The 21,015-nt window shown below is 36.8% G+C and overlaps 1 protein-coding gene and 1 long non-coding RNA gene across 2 annotated transcripts in view; one reads left to right on the top strand and one right to left on the bottom strand.

The window, feature by feature from the left end:
- Window positions 1–21,015, top strand: part of LOC306867355 — a 1,261,287-nt gene that overhangs the window by 1,093,610 nt on the left and 146,662 nt on the right. The gene's annotated exons all lie outside the window — the stretch shown is intronic.
- The window catches only part of LOC306867182 (uncharacterized protein), a 219,444-nt gene that overhangs the window by 188,851 nt on the left and 9,578 nt on the right, over window positions 1–21,015 (bottom strand). The window lies entirely within an intron of this gene.

Genomic DNA, 21,015 nt, shown 5'->3' with positions numbered 1-21,015 from the left:
GTTTCTTCAGTTTCAACAGTTTCTTCTTGAATCCATGGAAAGTAGCAGAAACACTTAAATAACACGTAAATATCAGGTATGATTTACTTGTTTCACTTGTTGAACAGAATCTGTTGCAGGAACGAGTCAAAGTCTGTTCACATCTCTGTGGTTAGATCAGTGCACAATAATGTGTCTTTGACCCTCATTATGTATGTTTTGATTATACTGTGTTGTAAATAAAATACAAATCATTTAAAAACCCCATTTTTTTAGTCTCCTCACACTCTCTTACCTGCCTCAGTCACAGTCACACTGATGGGCCATTAGCAGCTTTAGGGGAGGGCCCTTTGTCTCTCAGGTGAGAATCACTTAATATTCAAGGTTATTACCACTCCCTTGCATATTGGCTCTCGATCACAAAACATGTCTTTAAAAATGTAAATCAATATATTGTTTTCTGTGAATGAGTAAGAGGAATGATTTTCACATAATTGTGAAGTAAAAATTCTAGCCTACAAGATCTGGTTCTCAAAAGTCTTGTAAACAATTGTTCTGTATGTGTTTTATGGTCTTATTTCAGTGGCTTCAAAATTTTAGTTTTTCACTAACCACGCATAAACATTGTTTTCTCAAAAACACAATAATGTATATAAATGCTGCTAACATATTATTGTAGCCCAGTTTGTGCTGTTTACAGTGTTATTAGACTTTAGCCATTTATATTTTTATAAGCAACTGAAAAAAGCACAAATGTCAGGGCATGTCGAAAGTTCTCCAGGCCCCCAAAACACCCACAGGGCCCAGAGGGTTAAATAGCATTCGCAGCTTATATGGACGGAACGCCACTGATACATACATACATGACATTCATATTTTCTCACAAGCATTTTCAATGTTTTTACCATTTTACCTAAATATAAAAATAATAATTAAAAACAATAAATATTATTCCATATCATACTATATTGATGTTTATCATGATATTCATTTACCATTAATGGGGAAGGAAATGCTTTCCACATGTTTGTTAGTCCTTGAGAATGAAGGTAAACATAACTTTGTGGAATTTAATTTTGAACAGAGGACCTACCTTTTAATTTAGGGACCCAATAAATACATTTTTTCACTAAATTCTGTGTTTTCTTTTTGATTTTTTATGGATTCTGTTTTGTGATTCAGTACAAAAACAAAAATTGCAATTTCATTTTATCTCATAAGATGCTGCAGAACGGAACTGTATAAATTATTAATAATAAAAATATAATTTGGTTGTATGATATTCCTTAAAATTATATTATTAATATTATTATTACTGTGAGGAACTGCATTTTAGTATACAGTAGTAATATAATCGGTCAAAATATATGACAAAAGTCAAATATATAATATGTAATCTTTACAAACGTTATACGGGCTTTTATTTTGGTGGTTTGTCGTGAAGGTCTTTCAGTTTTGGTTTTAGTATTTGACGTAATTTTTCTCAAATGAAAAAAGCATAAAGCTGGTGAAGTGACTCTCAGAGCAGGGGCCTGTAGCAGGATGGTGGCAGAACAAACTCAGCGTTATTCCATCTTCCAAATTCCCTCTTTTTTTAACTGACAGAAATTCATAATTACTGTAATAACTGCTCAAAACAAATCCAATCAGTTTTCTTTTATACCTATTATAAAAGAATATAATATAAAAAAAAAACATTTGCTTTATTCAAAGAGTGTATTTGCACTTTCACTTCTGTTTGGTGTAAATTATTCTACTCTGTATGGAGAGAGAGAGAGAGAGAGAGAGAGAGAGAAAGAAACTGTGTTCTAGCAGTCCTTTTAAATATAGCTGTTCTTAGAGGAAAATGTACCCATATGTATTTTATTACATGAACCTGCAGTTCATGTGATGACTTGTTTTAAAATGCTCTTTTCACAGATCCATAGAAAAAGATCACTACATGGATAATCAGCCCATCCTGATGAATAAGTCAGAGTACAGTTCTCTTTTCTATATCCATTGGGTTCTCCAGGATTCCAGAACCTGCATCAACAGATCAGCATTAGATGTTCAGTGCTGCTTCTGTGTGATATGATATTGACTGTATGAATCATTTATTTAATAATAATCAGATCAGTTCAGTGTTTTCTCACACAGAGGACAGAGTGCTGCCATCAACCCATTTCCAGCTGCCCTCCACATCACTGTCAGTCAGACCAATCCAGAATTTAGCATCAGCAGATATTTTCTTCACAAAATCCTGAGAAAAAAAATACAAATAAAATAGCAGTTATGTGATAAAGTATAACAATTTTCTTGCCATAGATAACATAGTTATAACATTAGTTTCACTCACTTGTTCCGGTCTGTTGTTTATGATGATCAGATCTGCTCCTCTCTCTGTACAGTATCTTCTGCTCTCAGTCCAGCTCTTCTTCTCAGAGGAAATGAAGTACAGATTAGATTGATAGTAAATCCATCCATCTGAAAACACAAACAATTCAACTATTAGCACTTTATTCCCATCACACTGATCTACCAGTGTGATCACTGATCAACAGTTCATTTTTCTCCTGATGTAATTGGTCTGTTTTTTTAATCAGATCACGGTTACTTGATAATATTTCATCTCTCTCTTTTGTCAGCTGCATGCTCTTGTTTACTAGCTCGTCTCTTTCTTCTGTAAGGTTGGTGTTGTTGGTTAGTAGCTCGTCTCTTTCTTCTGTAAGGTTGGTGATGTTGGTTAGTAGCTGGTCTCTTTCTTCTGTAAGGTTGGTGATGTTGGTTAGTAGCTGGTGTGTCTCTTGTGTGTAGTTTGTGTTGTTTGTATGGATGTAGACACACAGCACTATGACTGCAGTCAGCAGAAGAACACACAGCAGAACCAAACACACTACAGCTGATCTGAAGCCTCTGTTCTTCACACAATCACTCCCTGAAGATGACAGACATGAAGACATTTTTTTTTAATTTCTACATACAGGTCCAAATATAACTACACTTTCAATATTGTGTGTTGAGGTTGTTTTCTCTTGTCTGTCCTTATCCCGTATTATCCCGTGTTCCATCAGTGTCTGTATAGCCATACACAGGTTGAGATGTTTTTGTTCGCTCAGTTATGTAAAAGGTGGAAGCTGTCTTTGTGTGTTTCTACTTTGGCTCTCTGCTTTTTGAGATCTCAGTAGGGAAGGCCAATGTGGGGCAAAGTATGTCAAAGTACAAGAGCATATGCCAGACATCCTAACATTAAACATGTCTAAACAGTGCGCGCGAGAGAGAGACTGCCTGATTGACTGAGCGCGTCCTCCATCAGGTTAAGTCATTAGTCATTTTCATTAAATAAATTAGTTTGTGGTGTCCTAAGAGTAATGTTGTCCTAATATCTTTTCAGTGTTTAAGGGTAATGTACTCCCTCGTGACTGGTGTCAGTGCTATAAAGTAGGGGTGGGCAGATCGATCCTAATATCGATAATATCGATACCAATGTTGGTATTGGTATCGGATCGATACTAGCCTGCCGAGATCGATACTTTAGTTTAAATTTCTCTAATCTACGCTAAAGTATTGCTCCTGTTTCATGAAAGAGCGGATATGTCTCTGAATACGCCGCTCCTTTCACATACGTTGCTCCTCCCCTGCTCTCTGCTGTGTTTAGTTGTCCTAACATCACGTGACTCTGCGGCACCAAGCCCGCAAGGCAGGCAAGCACTTCTTTGGCTGCTTCGAGTGAGGGATGACGGAAAGAAAGAGCATAGTGTGGATCTATTTTACAGCAGTAAATGAAAACTTTGCAAACTGCGATGTTTGTAGAAAGTCTATCCGCTACTGTGGCACCACCACCAACTTACACAAACACATAAAACAACATGAAAAAGAGAACGCTGAGCTCCAAAAGAAACGGAGAGAGGAGGAGGCAAATCCTTCAGACAGACCCCCAGCAGTGCCAGCACTGAGACAGAGATGACTGGCCGAGTCTTTTCAGAGAGGCAGTGAATATCCAGGTAGCTACAGTGGTGAAATTAATATTTTAGTTATATAGGAGATTCAGCATTAGTTAATGCTAATTTGTAAAATAGAGTAATTGGTTATCATAGCTGTTACTTTAATCAGCAGACTGATTAAATATAAACTATATTCAGCACATTGAAACCTGTTATTTATATGAATTATTTTACTGGAATTTAAAATAATATATACCATAAACCTGAAATATGAAAATGGCTGAATTTTTGTGTTAACTATGAAAGGGACACTATAGGACTTATATTTTGGCTACATAGGCAAGATAGCCTTTAGGCTAGACTTAATTATTTTGCTATTTCACCTAAGTGATTCCCCAAGAGCTATGGATATTATAAGGAGCCTTGCTGAAATTATTGCAAAGGACCTGCAACCTCTCTCTGTGGTCGAAGTTGAGGGTTTTATGAATTTTGTCAGGACACTCGATCCACGTTACAGGATTCCAAGTAGGAAAACTTTTATGGAAGGGAAAATCCCAGCAATGTATGAAGAGTGCCATTCAAAAGTGAAAAAGTCTCTAGAATGTGCAAACAGTGCTGTTCTTACAACAGACATGTGGACATCAAGAGCCACAGAGGCTTATTTAACTGTCTCATGCCATATTATTGATGAGAACTGGCAAATGCATGCCTATGTCCTAGAAACCTGTAGTTTTACAGGACAACACAGCGCTGACAGCAGAGAGGCTCAAAGAAGTTCAGAAACAACTGAAGTCTCCAGAACACAAACTGAAACAATCAGTTGAAACAAGGTGGAACTCGGTGTTTTATATGTTCAAGAGACTATTTGAGCAGAAGGAAGCAAAGTGTTACCACAGTCCTCTGTCTTCTTGGAAAGACTTCACTGTGCTTAAGTGAGGAAGACTGGTCAATGATCAGTCCGTCCATTGATGCCCTGAGACCATTTGAGGAAGTAACAAGAGAGATATCAACTGAAAAACATGTTTCAGTTTCAAAAGTGATTCCGTCTGGTGTCACTACTTCTGTGATCAGCTGCAACATATCAGTGCCAAGGCAGCAATCTAGCTGCTGAGCTGTCAGCACAATGCCAACGTCGTTTCAGAGGTATTGAAACCTATTATGGTCTTGCTGTCAGTACCTACCTGGACATAAGATTTAAAAACCTTGGGTTCCGCGACATGGCAAATGTTGAACCTGTGAAAGGGCGACTCATCACTGAAATTCAGTCAATGAACCCTCAGACCTCAGTTCAGAGTCTGCTCCTGAACCAAGATCAAGCTCGGCCACAAGCTCTGCCTCAGCAATGGCTATTGCAACTACAGTCAGGTCCATAAATATTGGGACATCGACACAATTCTAACATTTTTGTCTCTATACACCACCACAATGGATTTCAAATGAAACAAACAAGATGTGCTTTAACTGCAGACTGTCAGCTTTAATTTGAGGGTATTTACATCCAAATCAGGTGAACGGTGTAGGAATTACAACAGTTTGCATATGTAGTATCGCACACCCCTACTATAAAGTGAAGCATCAGCTTCAGCTTTCCCCCTGTCGTTTATCCCAGTGTTTACTCCTTACGTCACTAGCTACGCCCTTGCTTCATCACTCGTGACCGGAAGAGTAGAGGAGTCGTTTTGAGGGGGAGGGGAGGTTAACATTTTTGATTAAAGATTACAAGGGCACTTGAATTAAAAAAAAATAATGAAGGGCACGGATACATTAATTATAATAAACACTACAGTATTCCATCAAAAAACTATTTTGATTTCATGCCGACTTTAAAATACAAATCTTGTGTAATCTGTAATCAAAAGCACATTTAAAACTGCAATATAATTTTATTTCATTCACATGTTTCATAAACACATAATCCTTTCTGGAGAAAAGAAAAGGCTATAAATGATCTGCCACCTGCAGGATCTTCACGTGCTATAGACCCTTTTAGGGCCGACATCACAGTTACGTCACAGCGCTAGCTGGAGGCAAAAACTGGAGGCGGCCCATTCAAACCAGGAATAAAATATTCCTTATATATTAAGGATCTTAAAATATCATCTTGTTGTGATGTTGGGTGCCAGAATCGATGTTGTAGAGGCTCCAATTTGAAATTTTAAGGCATACCTGCTGCCACTGCCAGACAAAAAACCGACGACAGCTGTGGTGAAACGACAGAAAAGATCGTCAAAAATCCTCACGTTTGCAGCACACACTTCTTATCAGAAAAGGTTAAATAAAGTATTGTCTTTTGTTGTTATGGGCATGTCTAAAGATTTCTTATGCATCTCACTATGTCGTGTATGAAATAATGTCTGTGTGCACGTGTGTAAAACAACAAACTGATGATTTATATGCTTTATCATATGTAATTGTATATACATTGTTGTGATTAATTGTGGCTGGAATAATAATGTAGCTGTAAAAATAGTTGCCTGCTGAAATTGAAATACATCTTCATGACTAGATAGACACTGTGAATTTGTCTTTACTATACAGGTTAGATGTGAGTCACTCAACCGGAGGAAATCCTGTCAGATCGACCATCCTTTAAATTAAAGCGTGTGCGGGTCGACCAATCTGGTTTCGTCTGTTAAAGTTAACCTTTTCAAATAGGAATTACGGTCCTGGATAGTACATCTATACCTTACATATGCAGGTAAAATCGGTATTTCAAGCTAAATAAGGTTCAGGGTTTTTTTTTTTTTGCGTTTTCGCATCCGTGGAAAGCATTTGGAGAGGTGTTTTGACAGTTTAGAGCCACCGTACAAGCGAACGCCAAAATCCAGAATGGCGATAGTCAAGTTCCTCCACTTCGTCTTGCAGCACAAAGCACTGTATATAGATCCTTGCACACTGAGTTCACAGAAATTGGTTGTCTTCTTTTTAATATGTGGCTCTAGTATCGGAAGCAAAGCATCAAACTGAGCCACTGACATCCCGAAGTAAACTTTGAATCGCCCGGGATAATCCCGCTGCTCCTTATGCAAAAAATAAAGTGAAATAAAAGTTTATGAATATGTGTTCAGCTTTATACAAACCCATGCATTAACTTTACAAAGAGAAATGAACTGATTAGTTTTTTTAATAAAGCTACTGTGTTAAAATGTTTATCTTGATTGCTATATAGTTTTTATATGTACAGGTATCACCCGTACATGGTCCATGTATATATTGCAGTATATTGAAAAATATTAGCACTAGTATCCAGTAATATGGAAATGTATTATTTAATAGATCACATTATATTTTCCAGTATATTCCCATATATTTTTGTTTTGTAAGGGGCGCTTCAACGCTTGTTTAAGGTTGTCAGCAGGACTATACAGTTCAGTTATAAATATGTAATTCATTCTAGATATCAGATTTATAGATTTACTGAGTGTGTTCATTCATGATGAACACTCAAGTTTGTGACATACGCAAATAATTAGTTATTGTCTCTAACTTTAACTTTAAAGTCCTATAATAGCATCTGAAGAACACATAGAGCTCTGGAGCTTCTGATCTTCACACAATCACTTCCTGGACACCACAGACATGATGTTAAATGACTGAACGTGCAAACTGGAACATATAATCAAATAAATGAATGTTATTACCTGTACGCTGAAGTGGTTGGTGTATCTTTGTCTCTGTCCTGAAGTCATGATCTCTCACATGATCTATACTCTCATAGATAGTCACTGTCATCTCCGCTCTCTCTCTCTTCATTCCCTCAGTCTCTGTCCCGAAGGCATCGTCATAAATATCATCAGACATTTTTGCTCTTTAACCATCTAACATTAAACTATATAGTTCCTTGTTCCTGTATAGATGTGTTTAAGTAGTCAGAGCTTGTCTTCTTTTAACACCAGCGGGAAACAAAGTTGTGGTCAATGTGTGAAAAAATTAAAACGTGTCATCAGACACTTAAGTTTAGAGCCATCTATAAAGTATATAGATGGTATACAGTATTACTATAAATCTATAAACGTATAAAAATGACTAGTGATTTTTAGAAATATATTTTAATCTATAATTATTATGAAAACCATTTGTCTCACTTTACCACTATTGTGGGTGTTTGTGTGTGTAAATTTAATATCTTATAATATCAAAACTTGCACATGTAACTGACGTAGGCCAGTAAGAGCTGTTGTGTGTAAACCTCACTCCCCTGATCTCAAAAAGAGGCGTTCTAGCGACTGACACTAGAGGCCGTGGCTTTAGCCTCCTTGTTAGAGCGCCCGCCTCCCAAGCCAGAGACTCTGAGTTTGAGACTAACTCAGAACAAGAACGAGTTGTGGCGGTGCGGACCCGGTGGAGTTACATATATAGTATCAATAGTAACACTGAAGAATTTGAAGCACGTTCATAAGTCACCATCACCATCATGAATGACCGAACTGTTCTCATTTGCTAAATGTTTAGAAGAAAACACAGCAGCTTCAAACACGCTGTGTATAGTGGTGCCTGAAACTATAGTAGACTATAGTATAAAGGCTGTATTCATTGTATCGACTAATTTTAAAATGCTCTTCATCTTATCACACACTGCTGCTGTTCTGAAGCGCTGTGGCATTAGTTCATTGGAACTTCCTGTTGATGACAGACATGGTGGTAAATGAGCTTTCATGCTGTTATTCTTCCTCATACTGTATATAAATGTAAAAATAGTAAAGCAGTCTGGGGTTTAGCATAGTATGTATATATATATATAGTACATATACAGACATAATACCATGGTCTGTCTGAAGTGTTTATCCACTTTTCAAGATGCACGTGTATATTTGTCCAGTGTGGTAATGTGGGGTTTCAGTCAGGGCCTTCAGTAAGCAACTGTAAACTACATGCACACATCTTACACATCTTTGTTACAGCTAGCACAGCTATATACATATAATGCACATATTATGCCACACACAGGCTCTCAACAACAATGACGGCTGATCAACAATTTCAACAGTAGGATAGATTAGGGTGGGTTAAATGCAGAGTAAATTTCCCTACATGGTCAGTAAAAGTAATCTGCCAGTCCACTGGTCACTGTGCACATTCACGTCACTCTAAAATGACGATGTGCCCAAAGCAGCAAAACTGTACAAACGCCGGACATCCACACACCGCACTAGAGATCGACCGATATATCGATTTACCGATATTTTTCCCGATATTTAAGCATTTTCCATAATCGGATATCGATTTTGTAATATCGGATTCACCGATAAACACCGCCATCTTGTGGGTTTTTTGAGAATTGCGCGCAGGATCGCAATTGCAGCGCATCTGAGGGGAGACGAGACAGCAACAACGGCGTGCAGGTACTTGATTTGCTGTAGTTAGTAAACTATTTAATATTACAGTCATTAATGCACAAATTAGATGTATTACATAAATGCCTGATATTTAGTTTAAATGCAACTTGGCTCTAAGAAATATGATAAATAAGATACTCTGTCAAGCCCTGTCCCTACAAATATATAACTTTGCCGGAAATAAAAGCATTGAATTGAATTCTCTCTCTGTGGCCTATTAGTCTCGTGAAGTCAGAGTCACGTAGATAATCCGTCAAGTCCTCTCCCAATAAAGACGTAACTTTACATGAATTAAATAATACAGCCATGAATGATTGCATGTTGGAAATAAAAGCATTGAATGTAATTCTCTCTCTGTTGTCTATATGCTCATCATTAGTCTCGTGAATCCGCTTTCATATTGCAGTTCACTCAGCGGTTGATGCTCAAGAAATGCTCAGCACGGCCACTGCATGCAACTTTTAACAAGATTTACTTTTTTGAAGCACCCTTAACTGTATTAACACTTACTATATAACCATTATTTAGTTTATAAACATCTAAATTAATACAACTCTATGGGGATTAATTATTTATTATCTCTGCAATCGATCGCAGTTTGAGTAGCCTATAGTTCTGTGTAAATGCATAGATAAACCGCGCTGTCAGCAGCATAATTTAGAGCATGCCAGTTGAGAAATGCAATAAAATACAATGCTTGTTATACTCCAATATTCCAGAGAATATTATTCCGTGAATTAAAACATTATCCAGTGAATTATTCTTCACTCTTTAGCCTATTAAACAGCTTATAAACCTACTAAAACTGTAGTTAAAAATTAAGTTGATATGACTCCTTTCCTTTATTTTCTCCATTTGAAAACATTAGACATTCTACGTTTATTTTGCTTACTGCTAATATTAGTGTTGCTGCTAAAGCTTTTTATAAATAAAAGTTTTTTATTGATTCCTCAGTGTTTGCTAAACATTCTGTAATATACTCGGTATATAATACAGCATGTGATGTGTCCTATGCCATGCCTGGTCTTATTAGCTTTTGTTAATAAATGTTATGTAAGCTAGTTTGTCATTGTCAACGTACTGTTTTATTGTTGTTGTGCTTTTTAATTAAGAATAACAATGAATCCATCTTTTGTTTTAGTCTTAAAAAGTGAAAGGTTTATCGATATAAGCAAAACAGACAATTATCATTTCTTGTAAAATGTGACACCAAGATCGCAAATTTGAAAGCGCACGAAAAAAGGAATTCCTGTTCACAAAATATAAATCACAAATAATACTGATAAAAAAGAACGAGTTGAATGTTGAACACTTTCATTAACATATAACTATAAACTATGATAAAAGTTTATCAGCATGCATTGGTTAATCAAATGTTGTAGCAAAAAACAAAAACAAATTGCAACCAAATTATGTGCTCGTGCGACCAACTGAGAAAGTTAGTCGCAAAAGTGAGATCAGTGGGAAGAATGAGTCTAGAGCCCTGCATGAAAGACTGCTAATTCTCAAAAAAATTTTGTTAAGATGACTGAAACGAGGAAAAACCAAAGTGAAGTATGGACTTACTTCACGCAGTCATTTATTTACTTTATAACAGTAAATAAATATCGGTTCTGCATATCGGTTATCGGGTACATAAACATGCAAATAATTGGTATCGGTTATAAAAAAAATCAATATCGGTCGATCACTACGAGATGCACCACGTACACCTCCATAACAATGTGCATGATACAATACTCATTAAATAATAACGTACTCACCTGTCACTTGTAAATAAAGTCCCTGGGTCGGTCATTCCCTGCCCCTTTACTCGTATTAAAAAGCCAACAAAATAACTTGTGCTCGGTGCTAGCTGTTAGCCACTCATAGTTGCAATCTTTGAAATGGTGCATAAAAAATTTGCTGGCCTTTGTTAGCGAATTCCGTTTGGGTATAGGTCTTCTTTTCTCAGTTATTCTCTTTTTGTCTGCAAAAGAGTGCCTTGAAAAAGGCGTTTTTAGGAGATCGGCAACAAGATCTGGTGTAGGCGCCGATGACTGCAGCTGCCATTTTATTTTCGTTTACTTTTAAGATATTAAATTTAAGATACCTAAATAATCAATAAAAACATTTTTCACACAATTAATTTTTTTATAGGGCCAGCAGAGAAGGCCCTGCTTCCTCTGACGGCCCACCACTGTATTCGTCTGATCTTTGAAGTGATCACGCGCAGCAGCGCAAACTTGATTCTGTGCTTGATCTAATATAGAGGTTTGCATTCCCACGGGACCCGACCAGATTTCTTGCGACGCGGGATTATTATTACGGGATTATGTACTTCTTTGTACATTTTTTCTCTGAAACTGCTCTTAATATTAATTTGATTTGAGTAAATAAAGGTAAGGTATCATGCTTCTCTCTCTTATAGCCATGAGAAACATTTATTTGTAAAATCAAGCAAGAAAACATTTTTGTGTTCAGCAGAAGAAAAAACTCATACAGGTTTGGAACAACTTGAGATGAATAAATGATGACAGTCATTTTTCAGTGAACTATACAGCATATTGCCATAATATCATGGGCCCTATCATACACCCGGCGTAAGTGTTTTTGCTAGTTTCAGCCCGACGCGGTTCTCATTTTCCCGTCCTGCGACGCGTTGTTTAAATAGCAAATGCATTTGCGCTCATTTGTGCGCTTATGGGCATGCTGGTCTAAAAAAGAGGTTTGTTCAGGCGCATTGTTGGTGCGTTGCTATTTTGAGGAACTGAAAATAGACTGCGCCATAGATCAACTCAAACGTCAATGGCGCAAGATTTTTTTTGTTATTTAAAGAGCGCGTTAGTGGAAAATGTGCCTCTGGGCAGGTCCATTTTGCTTATTACGAACAGGGACGCCAAATATTAAAAATGAAAGGATTACAGTGTAAAAGAATATTATTGTGTAGGCTTCATAAATATAAAAATGTCATAATGGAAAGTCATTGCGTGTTTCAGAATTAGCCTACATATTAGCTCGCGCATGAGCAGATCTGTTAGCTCTCTGGAGACGTGTTCAGTCTGTGCACCTTAAAATTACCATGACCATGGATTTTCTCCCAAATAGGCCCACCATAACTACAAACAGTCGCTGCTATCTCACAATATTACAGCAATCCTATCGCATTTATGGCAAACAGCATCACAAAACCCATGGTGACCCTGCTGACAAAAACAATAGAAACCATCACAGAAATTCTAATGATTTCCACTACGAAAACCATTACAAACCATCAACTTTTAACCGTTAAAACAATTAAATAATGGTTTCCTGTAGTATGTTTTGGGACATTACACTAGGATTTACATTAGGCTCTACTAGCTTTAAAAAAGCCATGAATAGAAGGTGACCAATTACCAGCAGAGACCAACAGGCGCCATTACAGTTTCCATTAAAACCAATACAAGTTTCATTATAACCAGAAAAACCATTACAAATTGTGTGATGGTTTCTTTTCTTTTTTCAACAGGATTTAAATAAATGTCTTATTGTATGAACTAAAATACTTGAAATCTAAATAAAAAGAGCACAATGCAAAATGTAAATGACAATGATAAACCTAGAAACCTGAGTATTCATATGCAAACATAGATTGCATTAGCGCCCAGTTTTCTTGACCGTCAACATCACTTAATGTGACACTTTGTCTTTGATTATGAACCAGTTCTGCCAGTCCTCCCCTGCCTTTGTTTCATTAATACAGTAGTAAACTCATACTACAGAGTAGGACTCGGTCTCAACTGACTGAGCACCGGAAAGTCTGGTTCTGTTTTTAGTGCTCATGCTTCCTCCACAGAGCTAAACTGAGCTAAAATATTAATCTCACATTCATCTCTACATCTCATTGTTATATGCTGCATCAAAAGTTTGTGTTTGCATCCATTACTCAAAATGTTTTTAGTAGTTTTAACTTTGCACAGCTATAGGGCTGTTGCGATTGGTCGATTTTATTCGACTATTCGATTTTTTTAAATCCTCGACTTCATTTTGCTCGCGTCGACTAACCGGCAGAAGTGGTGCATTTCACGGACGAGAATCCATAAAACACATTATTAGACTGTTTTCCACAATAAAATATTAAACCCAATTAAAAATCAGAATTGTGAATTCACAAACGCTATGATTTAATGAAATAATTATATGCGATGCAGTTCTAATACAGTATATGCTCTTTAATTATTTACATGCGTGTAGGTTAAGCCCGTGCTTCTCACACCGGCTCCGTTCACAGTAGCTCCACAGGAACTGTTATCATTTACATGTGGGGAGCAGGAGCGTGTCCAGAGTTTTTTAATTGGGGTGGCAAAGGGGGGCAAGAGTAGAATGAGGGGTGGCAACTAGGCTTGCCACATAAAACCGGTTATAGCGATTATGAGGGACAATACAAGTATGAAATTTAACATCAATAAAATGAGCCTTATTTGTATTTGTTGTTATTTAATTATTTTAATATAGGCCTATATTATATATTTTAAACATACTATGGAGCTTTTATCACATTCAATGCAATGTACATAGTGAGCAGAATCCACTTGGTTCCTCTCAATTTTCTTCTGCTATCTAATGACTGTATGGCGTTTATTTCTGTCTTTCTTTATTTTTTTGACAAAAAAAGCAGTTCACAAATAAAATGACTTGTTTACTAAATTTGTACACAAGGTTTACAAGGTGTCTATGGTGTACAAATTCATTTTTTCTTTAAGGTGTACAGATTTATTTTTAGTTCATATTTTTTCAAAAGTAAGATAAGGAATCTATTTATTAAAAATAAAATAACAATGCCTTTTTTGAAAATTCCAGGAAATATTGAGCCCTAAAAGAAATACATGAAGTCTGTAAGATAAAAATACAATGCCACAATGCAGTAGATATATACAATTGTAACTGAACATTATGAACCTATAGTTACATAAGTCACACAAATGGTCAAACATGGAAAGCAGTCGCTGTTAAAGGGATAGTTCACCAAAAAATAACAATTGTGTCATCATTTACTCACCCTCAAGTAGTTCCAAACCTGTATGAATGTCTTTGATATTTTGATATTCTGAAGAATGTGGGAAACAGAGCAGTTCTGGGGCACCATTGACTTAGTAGGAAAAAAAGTCAATGGTGCCCCAAAACAGCCTGCACAGCAAAATATCCAGTGTTGTTTAGAGTTATTTTAATGGTGTTAATTTATCAGAGTTAAAAAGTGTTGATTCTGGTGTTGATTTGAAAGGCATTAACACTTGCAGTGTAAACCAGTGGTCGGAGTCAGTGTAATTACAGCGAGTTGACATAATTGACACTGGTGAAGAGTTGATCCAATTTCCGGTCCTTGTACATTATTTCCTTTTTGATTAATGGCAGACGACCACGAGGAGAGGACAGTGTTCAGACAGGTATAATATTTTATAACCGCTTAAATTGACCAATTTTCATGTTTAGTTCACGTTTCTCACCATTCAGAATAATATTAGGACGTTTCTCAACATTGCCGAGTGCTAACATTATTTATTTTCAGATAACGCGACGGACCACCAAGAGGATTCTCGAGGCCATTTAGCTGCCCCACTAGCTAGCAAATTGAGGTAAGAGTGGCATTGTTTGTTAGTTAGCAGTTTTAAACGTAAGTTTTCATATATTTAAGAATCTGGGGTAGATAACAGGGTAATTTCTATGATTTGTGTAACTTTTTGATGTGTAACTGTTTAATGAGTTAAATTAACTTAATAACGCAGCATCCATATTCCCTTTCTTGGGGCTTATGTTATTTGTGTTGCCAAAATAAGACATTCTAATGCAATTTTGTCTCCAATATTTTACCTCCGAAATTTAATTCAAGACTGATGAATATCCATTTGATAGCTCTCTTTCATGCACAAGATGTGAAAAAATATGGATTTGACCCCATCTTGGAACCACTGATTCGTGACATAAAGATTCTAGAGTCAGATGGTATTGAACTACCTATATCAATGAGTAGAGTTTATGGCACAATATGTCAAGTAATTGTAGACAACTTGGGTATGCACTCAATCCTTGGGTTCACAGAATCGTTTAGTGGACATTACTCCTGTCGTCTATGTTTGACTGAAAAAGCTGATGTCCAGTTAGTTTACAACGAGGATGATATAAGGGTTATTTTGCGTGATCGTACAATTTATGAACAGCACTGCAGTGAGTTGGAATCTGACCCTCAACTCAAGTCAACACATGGCCTCAAAAGAAACTCACTCAACACTCAATAGTCTGCAGTATTTTCATGTGTGCCACAACTACTCTCTAGATGTGATGCATGACCTCCTGGAAGGAGTTGTGCAATTTGAAATGAAACTACTGTTTGAGTATCTTTCAGAAAAATTTGTTACACGGAGTGATTTGCTCTCCAGAATATATTCATTTGATTATGGATATTTGGAGAGAACAAATCGGCCCACAAGGGTTAATCTAGAGCACAGTGGAAATAGCATAGGGCTCAACTCCATCCAGGCACTCTGTCTTATCAAAAACATTCCATTACTGTTTGGTGATATTGTACCCTTGGGTGATAAAAATTGGCATTTGCTCCTGCTCTTACTTCACATTCTAAACCTGGTGTTTTCCCCTTGTATTTCTAAAGGCATGACTGTCCACCTGAAGTATTTAATAATTGAGCACCATGAATTATTTAAAGAGCTGTATCCACACAAAAACTTGCTCCCCAAGCACCATTTTATGGTCCATTATCCGGCCTGCATTCGCAAAATTGGACCGTTAGTGCACATGTGGAGCATGAGGTTCGAGGCCAAGCATAAAGTTTTTAAGAATACACTAAAGAATTTCAAAAACATCACCAAATCTTTGGCAAAAAGTCATCAGATGTCAATAGGCTATCTTTGGGAAACAACACCATTGAGTCAAGTTGAGTGTGGACCAATGAAAACATTGTTGGAATGATGTTGACAATGGTGAAATGCTACAGCGTCCCATACAGACAAGCATGCATTCCATGAACTGGGTCAAAATAGATGGGACAGAATATAGACAAGACCTCATTGTATGCAATGCAATTGAGGATGAAATTCCTGTTTTCAGTCAGATTCGGAAAATAATTTTCATTGACAGCCCGTGCATTTTCTTGTCAACAAACTTTTCACAGAACATTTTTCAGAACATCATCATGCGTTTAAAGTACATAGATATTGTGAGTTGGGTGAACTTGTAAAAGCCAACAGCTTGAAGTTCTACAGGCCTTTTGATCTGCAGTGTGTATATGGGTCAGATTGAATCTCCATGGATTCAAGACTTCCTCACCGGCAGACCTCAAGTGGTGAAAGTTGGCCAGGTCACCTCAAACTCCATCACTCTGAACATAGGAGCCCCACAGGGCTGTGTCCTGAGTCCCCTGCTCTACTCTCTCTACACGCATGACTGCGTATCCTCTCACAGCTCCACATCTATTGTCAAATTCACTGATGATACTGTGGTTCTGGGCCTCATCTCCAACAACGATGAGACCGCATACTTGGATGAGGTAGAGAGACTCACATCATAGTGCCAGGACAACTGTCTCTCTCTGAATGTGGGGAAAACTAAAGAGCTGATCATGGACTTTAGGTAGAGACAGCAGCAGCCCTACTCTCCTCTCAGGATCAGTGGGACCCCTGTGGAGAGGGTGAGTAGCTTCAAGTACCTCGGTGTAAACATCTCCGAGAACCTGACTTGGACTACACATATCCGAACACAGGTTAAGAAAGCCAGGCAAAGACTGTACCATCTGCGACATCTGTGTTAAAAATAAAATTTCAAACTGATACAGCATGTTGGCTTTTTTTTTTTTTTTTCTGAATGCAGTTATTTTTAGTGAAACACAGATTACACTTCATTACCTTAATCAGTGTGTGTATGAACACTATATTGGTGTGGAAATAAGTCTCTTGGTGTTAAGATATTGACACACCAAGTTTCAACACTAACTTGTTGTAAATGAGGGGAGGGGAAACGCTAGTGGTGTTGTTCTTACTCTATGCAAGTGTAAAAAAAAGTAACACTATTTAAAGTGTTAGTTTAACTCTATTTAGTGTGGACCTATATTAACCCCGAAAAAGTGTTAATTTTCTCACTGTGAGTGTTAATTTAACACTTTCAAATTTGCTGTGTGGTTACAAACTTTCTTCAAAATATCTTCCCTTTTGTTCGGCAATGATAAATGATTACAGAATTTTCATTTTTGGGTGAACTATCCCTTTAACTCACTCTCTATACAATAAATCAGAAGAGCTGAATTCGGCGGTTACCATGCTGTGCAGAAAACGGTTTTATGAAAGCATCCATGTCTAGAGCTTTTGAACGCTCAGACTCAATACTAAGTACTATCAAATTACTTAGTCTACTGTCTGACATAGTGGAACGCAAGTGAGTTTTTACAAGTTTCAATGTAGAGAAACTGTGCTCACACAAGGCACTCCTCACTGGTAGCACAACAGCTACTTTCCACCGCCATGCTGAAAAAACCTCTTCTATTGGATTTAGGAATGGAGAGTATGGTGGAAGGAACTCCACTGTTAGGAAGTGGTTTGCTGCACATGAAAGGATAACATTATATTATATATTATATATTATATTATAGGGCCCAATGTGTGCTCACACCATTCTCTGAAATGGCAGCACACATTGTAATATTGGCCCCACGTTGGCCTGGTGTGTCAGTTGTGGCTCGGTGTCCAATGAGATTGCGACCACGTCTCCGGCCTTTGAACAGATTGAATCCAGCCTCGTCCACGTGGGTTGTTTCATGTCTTTCTAACGCCATGATTCTCTACGAAGAAACAAAATATGTACATCTTAGAAGTACAGTAAAACTCACTAAGTGCACACCAATAGTTCACCTGGACATACTGGTACCGCAGCTCCTTCACTCTTTCACTATTCCTCTCAAACGGCACCTTGTAGAGTTGTTTCATAGTCATTTGATGTCTTTTCAAAACTCTGTCTATGGTGGAAATGTTGACAGAATTTATATTTGCGAAGACATTTATGATTTCTCTTTGGATCTCTCTTAGCTTGACGGAATTGTTGGCTATGACCATGTTGCAAATTTCTTGTTCTTGCCGATGGTTAAATACTGCTGCTCTGCCAACTCTGTTGTGCGGTTCTATAACATGTACAAATAGACTTGCATATACCTGTACAATATTGTTGTTTATAAAAATGATTTACATACTGTAAAACAAAAAAATAAATAAATACATATTTACCTGTTTTCCCACGAAAAGTTTGCACAATTGATGACACTGTGGACATTAGGCTGTACTCTTCGACCAGCCTCTTCCATTGTAAAACCACGATTTATGACATGATCCACAAGTGTGGCTATGATTTCATCAGAGACTCTGACTCTTCCTCTATTATGTCTTCCTCTAACACCACCACGTATTCTTACACGTCTTCCAATTGCTCTTCCACGAGCATGTTGCTACAGTTCAGGCTTGTGGAAGTCCTCCATTCTCAAAAAATGGTAGTGATTGTGCTGTGGGCAATCTACATATATATGCTCCCAAACTTGATTGGTTAAATGGTTGATTCAAATTGTATTGCAATTAGAGGTCATTTTCCAATTTAGCAGACATTACAAACAATGTCATTGTCAGATATTTATGGAATATACATTGTGCGTGTATACCAATTTTTCATAATTGAATGGATCGTTTTGAATGTGATGGCTTACACGATGAAAAATGATTGAGAAGTTGTGAAGAGTTTGACAGTTTAAGTGAGAATCGACTCCATATGCAATTAGTTGTTGTACAACATTGTGCTTATGTTTGCACACATGTGCCAAAGCATTTGCAATTTGCTCAAATCAATAAGAAATTACAATCTGATGTGAACAAGAAGCTAATTGTTCAGAGATCTATAAATAATAATTAGAGAATTGAGCCAAAGCGACTGAGAAAAACTGTAAAACAACTGAAATACTATTTGGCCAGTGTAAAAGAATGAGATCAACTTTATTCTTTAGAACTTTAAACTTTATACTAACATATTTATTTGATAACTATTTTAAACAGTTTTGATTTTTATGAATATTTTGATATATTTATTCTAAAACATAAGGATATTAAATCAATTTTTGGCACAAATGGCATTTATAGTCCGTATCTCATATTTCCTTAAGTCAAGTTGAGCTTTATTGTCAAAAATACATTAAAATGTTTAGGTAGGAAATGATGGGGAAAATTATGTTTAATTTAAAAGAAAGAAGTTCACAATAAAAACGCATCGTGCTACCAGCACAACAACTGAATATGAGCCCGGTCTCATGAAAATGCGTATAAATAGTACGGCAAACAAAAATGAAAACTCGTGGTATTTATACGCAAAAATGGACTTTGGCGTATTTATGATACAGACGTGTTTGGTGTGAATATAATATGGAGTTTTCGCATGCATATGATACAAAATGTGTTGCCGTGCATATGATATGCAGTTTTCGCGTACATATGAGACACATCTACCCCACAACCCTAATCCTACCCATCACGTAGCATATACACGTCCATTGTTGAGGGTCAATACCACAAATTTTTATTTGGCGTACTATTTATATACACACTTTCATGAGATCGGGTTGCTGAATACATATGTGGATATATAGCAACCAAAAGTAGAACAAATAATGTCCAATAAAACACGCATCTGGAAAAATTAGTGTCATTTGTTATTTTGCCTTTTATCTATGAAAATTTCAGAAAAACTAGAACCAGATGTGTATGTTCAAATTCGCTGAGAAAGATTCTGGTGCAGGGTTTGTGCATTATTCATTTTTAATGTTTCATATTTTGACAGATGGTCAAAATAAGTAGTATAATGTTCTATCATATTAGGAAATAAAGTCATCATTCAAGTACAAATTAAAACTAAAGAGATGAGATGCATGTTAAATTAAGCTACAAATTTAACCCACTCAACTCCCAGCATAATTGAATTTTTTGGAAAAGAAAAGAAAAAAAGCTTTCATATTACATTATTAGTTTATGGTTGCCATCGATGTGCCACATGTCTGCGCCTCGTCTGCAGCAGGACTGAGCGCACTGCAACACATCTGGATCAATACGCTGCCCCTATTCCTGAACACAGGACTTTGCATAAAGCAGAAACTACATATTAAAATGCATTTTCAGAGGGCATTCGTTTTTAAAAATATCACTGAGATTGTGTTCAGTACAGACTACTTTGTTATATTTTTGTTCAACTCCTTGAATTAAAGCTTAAAGTGTGCACTTCAATTTCATCTTGATTGTAATATTTTTAATTCTGTTCTGGTGGTATACAGAGCCGAAATTATGAAAATTGTGTCAGTGTCCAAATATATATGGACGTAACTGTATGCATGTATGATATATTGACCAAGCACTATAGAGCCCTCCCACAATGCTCATGTACCAGCTTCGGCGGTCATATATTCCTATATAGGTATATTTCTTGAAGCTCCTTGATGGCTAATGTCAAAATCGTAATTGCATAATGTGCAAAATGCAAGATTTCATGTTAAATAGGGTCTGCACTAAATTTGTGATATTCCTGTTATACAGCATTTTAGAGTAAACAGTGGAGATGCAACAATACAGTTAGTCCACAGTACAATAAATACCTGTTTTAACCACCGTTTTCAGTTTGGTTCTGATGGTTTGGCACATCACAGTTCATATGTCTACTTCAAATGTCTTTTAAGAAATGTATATTTTTTTATAGTTTGGCCATTATTTAGTGCTATGAACACATGTAATGTC

The sequence above is a fragment of the Barbus barbus genome (genome assembly GCF_936440315.1).
Source record: "Barbus barbus genome assembly, chromosome: 4".
Lineage (NCBI taxonomy): Eukaryota > Metazoa > Chordata > Actinopteri > Cypriniformes > Cyprinidae > Barbus > Barbus barbus.
This window is presented reverse-complemented; position numbering and strand designations above follow the sequence as displayed.